The sequence below is a fragment of the Pantherophis guttatus genome, chromosome 2 (genome assembly GCF_059756535.1).
Source record: "Pantherophis guttatus breed Tessera chromosome 2, ASM5975653v1, whole genome shotgun sequence".
In the NCBI taxonomy this organism is placed as follows: domain Eukaryota; kingdom Metazoa; phylum Chordata; class Lepidosauria; order Squamata; family Colubridae; genus Pantherophis; species Pantherophis guttatus.
The window spans coordinates 267373535-267381750 of NC_142064.1; positions in this window are offsets into that span (position 1 = coordinate 267373535).

The window sequence follows — 8216 nt, forward strand, 5'->3', positions numbered from 1 at the left end:
TAAAAGGTTAAAAGAGGTGATAACAAGACCCCAGGACACCCCAACCGTCATGAATATGAGTCAGTTGCCAAGGATCTGAATTTCATCACATGACCATGGGGATGCTGTAATGGTTGTAAGGGTGAAAAACGGTTGTATGTCACTTTTTCAATGATGTTGTAACTTTGAACAGTCACTAAACGAACTGTTGTAAATCAAGAACTACTTGTATTTCACTTTACTAGCGATAAAAGTAAAGGTTTCCTCTGTTCAGGCATTTCTGACGCTGGGGGAAGATGCTCACCTCCGTTTCTTAACCGAGGGAGCCAATGTCGTCTGAAGGTGCTTCCATGGTTATGTGACCAACATGACTATATGCTGAGGTGCACCGAACATTGTTATTTTCCCACCAAAGTGGTACCTATTTATCTACTCGCATTTGCAAGCTTTTGAACTCTTAGGTGGACAGTGTCAGGACTTCAAGTAATACATCCACAACAATGAGAACTCTGAGGCAGGCATTTTCCTCAGAGAACAATTTATTGGGCTATATCATATTGGCACAAACCTGGTGAAAACCAGCTCTAAACGTCCTGTTTTTCACCTAATTAAAAGTAAACGTTTTGTCCCTTCCCCAGAGTCATCGGTCACAAGGCCCAATCAGCACACAGTCCAGTGGTTAGATGACCCCAATCTCCTCCTTCCAAACACCTGCCCAAATGTCCTTGGTTCCCAGGGGAAATAATTTTGACTACAGCAGCCCCAACTATCTTTACTACCCCCCTCCATACCTTTCAACTCCAAGCTGTGTCAGCATTGAAGCAACAAGAAAGAAAATGGCCACTGTCATGCCAGGCCAGCTTAAGGGTTGACAGATAGCAGCTGGAGCAAGTAACGGGAGTTCACCAGTGGTGAAATCCAGCCGGATCTATCCGGCTCACATGATGCAGTAGGGCCAGTGGTGGGACACCCCGCCCACCCGCTCGGACATCATCACGTCCTGTGTGCTGACCCTCTGTGCATGCGCAGAAGAGGCACGGACGCTCACATTTCCGATCCGGTAGCGAAGGTAAGTGTATTTTACCCCTGGAGTTCACCCTGTCACGTAGCGCTCAGGTCTCAAACCCAGGCTGTCAGCTTTCCGCTGGCAAACTCAGCACTTTTAACTGCTGAGTCATTGTGTCCCTTGCTCTTTACTCCTGCATTGCTTAGTGATGAAAATTCTAGTCCCAATTACCAGAGTTAAGCGAGGACCACTTGTATGCCTCTCTGGGATATCTATTTCATGATGACACATTTTTTTAATCCAAAAGCTGTTGTGCCAGATGCAACATGGCATAAACTTGGTCACCACATTATAAAACAAATACTGAGACTTCGGAAAAAGTGCAAAGAAGAGCAATGAAGTGGATTAAAGGTCTGGAGACTAAAACATATGAAGAACAGTTGCAGGAGTTGGGTATGGCTAGTCTAGAGAAAAGGAGGACTACCGGTGACATGATAGCAATATTCCAGTATTTGAGGGGTTGCCACAATGAAGAGGGGGTCAACTTACTTTCCAAAGCACCAGAAGACCAGACAAGAAACAATGGATGGAACTAATCAAGGAGAGAAGGAACTTGGAATTAAAGAGAAACTTCCTAGTATGTGCTCGCTCGCTGATCACACAAGTGGGAATGTGCACATGTATGCATGCACACCACTTCCATAACCTGATTCCAAACAGCTCAAGGCCTGAGATGGGCTGCAGCCTGGTTATTGGGGACCCCTGACTTGTGACCATAATTGTCATAAGTCAATGACTTTTTGTATGGAGAATTTTATATAAAATAAAAGAAAAATTTAAAGAAAAATAAAAGGCAAAAGAACACCCAAGTGATTAAATATAATGAATTCTAACCTCTCTTCAACAGATAATTACAACCTTTTAACCCTGTCTCCCTCGTAAATGTTATAGACATCCCTTCAGCCCGTCTGTCAGGTTTCGATGCTATCTCAAAATAAATGAATTTCCAAACTGCCGAACTTTGAGGAAATTTTCTCTTTATTGAGCATAGCGATCTGATCCTGGCTCTTTCGCAGTCAGTACTGACCTTTACCCAGGGGTGGGTTCTAAATTTTTTTACTACCGGTTCTGTGGGCGTGGCTTATTTTGTGGGTGTGGCTTGGAGGTCATGTGACTAGGTGGGCGTGGCTAGCTGGTCAGAGTCATTTCTGGAAGGTCCTCACACTTACGACCAGTCCTCGCAGTTATGACCCAACTCATTTGTTTGCTTTTAACACTGATCAGCTGTAGGACGGCCCTTTGAAGCCCCGCGGCAAGAGTTTAAACAGTTTTTTCCCTCTAGTCATCAGCTGGGACTCAGGAGGCAGCAATAGATTGGGGGTGGGACCAAATAAAAGGTAAGAATAACGTGGGTTGGAGGGCGGGGGGGAGAACCGGTTCGGTAACGTCATATCGTCACCACTACCGGCTCGGCCGAACCGGACCAAACCGGGAGGAACCCACCACTGCCTTTACCCCCCAATCCCTCCCTTTCCGATCCCCAATTCTCTGCTTCTCATTGGCTATCTTCCAAGCCACTTTCCTCATCCCTTCTTCGTCAGATCACAGGAATGTCTACCCCCCTCCCATCTCCGAGGAGACAGAATCTTCAAAGGGATTTAGTAGGCAAAAGTTCAAGCTTCTCCTCTCTTTATATATGTCAGTGCTGGGACGCTGACACCCTCACTTAGTCCACCTTTTTTTAAATCCTCAAACTTGTAAATTATCACACTTTTTTTCTTCTTTCAGCAAAAATTCCATACAGGTAGTCCTCGACGTATGATCACAATTAAATCCAAAATTTCTATTGTCAAGTGACAAGTGACAACAAAAGTTTCTGATGATTGTGCGGCTCAGCTGGGAATGGGGAGGGCAGGGATTTTTGCTACTGGTTCTCCAAACCATCCGCCTCCATCGCTACCGGATCAGGTGATCCGGTCCGAACTGGGAGCATTTCACCCCTGAATCCACCTCAAAGTGGCCAGCTTAGAGCAGGGTTTCTCAAATTTGGCCACTTCAAGGTGCGTAGACTTCAACTCCCAGAATTCCCAGCCTACCATGTCTATTGCCCTAAAAGCTTAGAAGTTTCCTTACATACAGTCACTGGATCCATAACACACTGGACATTTGAGCATGTCTAGTTTAGCAATTTTATATCAACAACGTGCACCTACAGGTAGTTCTCGACTTACAACCACAATTGAGTCCAAAATTGCCATTGTTAAGTGAGACATTTGTTAATAAGTTTTACCCCATATTATGACCTTCCTTGCCTCAGTTGTTAAGTGAATCACAGCAGTTGTTAAGCTAGTGACACGGTTGTAAAGGGAATCTGGCTTTCCCATTGATTTTGCTTGTCAGAAGGTTGCAAGAGAGGATCCCTGGACACAGCAACAGTCATAAATCTGAGTCAGTTGCCAAGCATCTGAATTTTGATCACATGACCGTGGGGAGGCTGCAATGCTAAAAAACGGTCATAAGTCACTTTTTTCACTGCCATTGTAACTTTGAATGGTCATTAAACGAACTGTTGTGAATCGAGGTCTACCTGTATTTATTGTCATGCATGCTGCTGGGAAAGTCCTTTGCACCTGGATCTAGTTTAACAGACGTTCTCAAAACCAGTTTAGGACCAGTTCTGAAGACTCTTTTGGGTTTACAGTTATAACAAAGGCTAACTAAAGAGACCTTGTTCCAAAATGGAATCGTGATTGCAAATACATTTTTTGTTTCGTGTTGCTTTAAATCTGGGCTGTAAAATGAATTCTGCAGAAGGAAGCAGGGTTGGTTGGGAGATCATTTTACAATCATGTTGGTAGAAATTTCCAAGAAGATGAACGGGTTAAAAACACAAAGTTCAGCAGCTAGAGTAGATCCAGAAATGTAGAGTCCTCTTACTGATTTCCTTTTCCTGCAGCTCCTTTGGATAAAACTTTTAGTTTAGTGGTGTTGTTTAATTTTGCTGGGCGAATCTCAACAGTTCGGAAAGGGTAAGTTAAATTTGAAATTTTCAAAAAAAGATCAAATTAGAAAATAAGAAATCCAGGAAGGGGGAGTGGGGGGGGGAGGTTAAAGGGAAATTATCCTTGAGTAAATAATTTCTTTTTTTAAAAAAAAAAAACTGCACCTATTTAACGCTCTCCTGGTAAAGGAGAGGATACAACAGTTGGTCCTTGCGGAGCTCTCCCTTCCTATAGAAAATTGAACCTCCATGTTCAAGCATAGCACCCAGCTCCGCAATCCAGGTGCGGGGAAAGGCATAAAAGGAGGGCGCGGAGGCGTCACGGGTGGGGTGGGGGACAAAATGACAAAAAGAGCATCGGGGCTATTGAGTTGCAAGCGACGTCTCTTCTTTCGATGAATCGTGACTCTATTGTCATGTTCACCAAAGCCTCGGATTAACAGAATAACAAGAGTTGGAAGGGACCTTCGAGGTCAGTTAGTCTAACCCCTCCCCCCCATCCCGTGCCCAAGCAGGAGACCCTACATCATTTCTGACGGATGGCAGTCCAGTCTCTTCTTGAAAGCCTCCATTGATGAAGCATCCACAACATCGGAAGGCAAATTGTTCCATTGGTTGATTGTTCTCACTCAGAAACAGAAAATTTCTCCTTATTTCTAGGTTGAATCTCTCCTTGATCAGTTTCCATCCATTATTCCTTGTCTGGCCTTCAGGTGCTTTTGCAAATAGCTTGAACCCCTCCTCTCTGTGACAGCCCTTCAAATATTGGGACACAGCTATCATGTCTCCTCTGGTCCTTCTCTTCACTAGACTACCCATGCCCAATTCCACCAACCGGTCACCAGTCTCCAGTCCCCTAATCATCCTTGTTGCTGTTCTCTGCACTCTTTCTAGAGTCTCGTTGTCTTTTTTATAGTGTGGTGACCAAAACTGGATGCAGTATTCTAGGTGTGGTCTTACTAAGGTTTTATAGATTCTCCCCGGGTCTCTTGAGACAGAGTTGTGGGGTCGTCCTAAAAGAAAATCGGAGGACGTCCAGCCTTGGATTTCACTTGTCTGCCAGCCCTAGTTTTCCAAAAACTCAAATGGTCAGATTGCAGCTCTTTAAAACAAATCGGTTTGCTCTGCAGTGGAAATGTTGGGCTCAATTGTGGTTGTAAATCAAGGATTGCCTATATTGAGAACTTCCCATGTTCACCGAAAGTCTATCCCAACATGTTGATTTTGGGGGAAATAATGAAACAGCTGGTTTGCTGATTACAAAGGAAAACCTGATGCTAGCCAAAAGATAGCTTCTTAAAACTCCACTCCTATTTCTCTATACTCACCTATTTTCTAGGGAGGTGTCTCCGCTTGATAGTTTAGCTGTAACAAACATTTTTGACAGCTTAACAAAGGCTAGTTTGTTTTAAGTTAGGTATACCAGTCTTAAGATGGTTTAATCATAGCTTAATGTTGCATGCAGTGATCCCAGCCATTATGTTTTCAAAATCATGGTTTATGGCTTAGAGTCAAAGTCAGAGGGGGCAGTCTTAAATCTGAAGATGGGGGTAACATTTTTGAACTTGCATTGGGAATGGGTGCTATAAAACTCTTATATGGGAGGTGGTTAGAAGTTAAGTTACATGCAACTGTATTACTGAAACTATTAATTGAAAGGGGGAAAAAAGAAAAGTTGGAGACTGGAAAGGACCTGGGAAATGTAAGCTTTGCAGAAGAGGAAATCAAAAAATGCTCGATCAGTGTAAATTATGCTGACTGGGGAACTCTGTCAGTTGAAGTCTCCACTTCTTTACATTGCTAAGAATATAGAATTGTGGGACCCAGAAGGTTTTCTGGTCTAACTCCTTGCCCAAGGCAGGAAACCTTATGCCATCTGTCAAATGGTTGTCCAATCTATTTTTGAAAATCTCTAGTGATGGAACACCCACAACTCCCAAGAGGCAAGATATTCCATTGATTAATTCTTCTCACCATCAGAAAATTTCTCCTTATTCTAGGGTGGATCTCTCTTTGACAAGCTTCCACCCATTACTTCTTGTCCTACCCTCTGGTGCCCTAGAGAATAAGTCAGTCCTCTCTTTGTGACAGATCCTCAAGTGCACTGGAAGAGGAGCTGTCATGTCCCCCTTAACCCTTCTCTTTGATAGCCTAGCCCTAGACATACCTCATTTACGAAACATTGAATTAAAGGATGCAGAAATACTCTCCGGTCTTCTGCTGAAGGGAATTTTCACAGACATGAGTCCAATTGAACGGTTGCACCCTCTCAGTCTCTCCCCCCACTCTCCATATGTGGCCCCTGGAAGCCTGACATAGTACTAATAGCTAGAGTCAATCTGGAGTCCTAGTGGACAATCAGTTAAATAAGGACCAGAGTTTGCTGCAGCTTCCAAAAAAGCCAACACAGTTCTAGGCTGCATTAACAGAGGGATAGAATCAAGATCACATGAATTGTTAATACCACTTTAACAATTGAAGTGTTAATTAATTGTTAAGACTGAGAATACTGCATCCAATTTTGGTCACCACGATACAAAAAAAATACGTTGAGACTCTAGAAAAAGTGCAGAGAAGAGCAATAAAGATGATTAGGGGACTAAAGACTAAAATGTATGAAGAACGGAATTCTGGAATTGGTTGCTGGACTTGGGTCTGTCTAGTCTAGTGAAAAGAAGGACTAGGACTGACATGATAGCAGTCTTCTAAGGGGCTGCCACAAAGAAGAGGGGAGTCAACCTATTCTCCAGAGCACCTGAAGGCAGGACCAAAAGCAATGGATGGAAGCTAATGGAGGAGAGAAGCAACCTAGAACTAAGGAGAAATTTCCTAACAGTTAGACCAATTAATCAATGGAACGACTTGCCTCCAGAAGTTGTGGATGCTCCATCACTGGAGGTCTTTAAGAAGAGATTGGACAACCCTTTGTCTGAACTGGTATAGTTTTTTCCTGCCTAAGCAGGGGGTTGGACTAGAAGACCTCCACGGTCCCTTCCAACTTTTGTTATTCCGTTATTCTGTTACATAGAACCCCAGATTCCAGTTGAGAAGTACAGTTGAATTTTAGGGAAAAAAAGAATTAAGAATCCGAGCCGTCGAATATATGATCTGTGTGGCCATAAATTCCAATTCAACAAACGGAGCTTCCCTACTTTGGGGGGGTGCAGCCCCCCTCAGGAGGCCCCTAAGAGGCGACGTGTAGGGGGGGGAGAGAGGGCGTTGTGGGCCCCCCTTTCAAACGGGAGACCCTCTTCCATTGATTCCTCCGGCCAAAGCAGAACTCGCCACTGGTTTGCCCTCTAAAGCAGGGGTCTCCAACCTTGGTCACTTTAAGATTTGTGGACTTCAACTCCCAGAGTTCCTCAGCCAGCAAAGCTGGCTGAGGAACTCTGGGAGTTGAAGTCCACAAATCTTAAAGTGACCAAGGTTGGAGACCCCTGCTCTAAAGGGTGGAAACCATGAAGCTGGCGCGGCTAGACGGGCAGGAGATTTCGAGGTGGGGTGGGAGAATAAGGGGAGAGAATTGGATGCCATAAATAAATACGGCACTTCCTGTCTGTCTCTCTCTCTCTCTCTCTAGCAAAAGTGAGGTTTTGAATTAAGCTTTGCGGGCGGGCGAGCGAGCAAAGGCAGGTGAGTGCCTGGCGCCGGGAGAGGAAAGTGGGGGGGAAAGGCGGTGATTTGGGGGCGGGGGAGAAGTAGAGGAAGGTGGGGTTTATGTGCAGAGGGACCCCAAATTGCAAAGCGGGGTAGAAAACGCCAGAGTAGAAATAAAACAACAGAGCAAGGCAAGAAAATTGCAATCTCAGATTCTGGCAATGGGCAGGGAAGGCTGCCCGGGGCGCCCCTCCCTACTGATGTGTTTATTGTGGCTACAAAAAGCAACAATTTACCCCCCACCCCCCCAAAAAAAAATCAGATTTCCAATCCGACGTTTTTTTGACTTTGGTTGGTTTCTATGGCTTTTCCTATCAGATTTTTTTTTAAAAAAATTGTCCCATTTTTCCTGGTTTCCCAAGCCTTTCCCACCTCCGGCAGTGGAAACGTAAAAATCGTGGGGATCTTGCAAATCTGTCATGGACTCTAGGGACCTTCGGGGTCTTATCTTTAAATATTAGGAGACTTGTTGTGGGTTGTGCTACCTTCGAAGTTGCCTGCCGGGGGGCTGTTTTGGTGATTTTAAAATCGGTGGGTGTAGGTGTGCACACCTTCCACACATACATACACGAC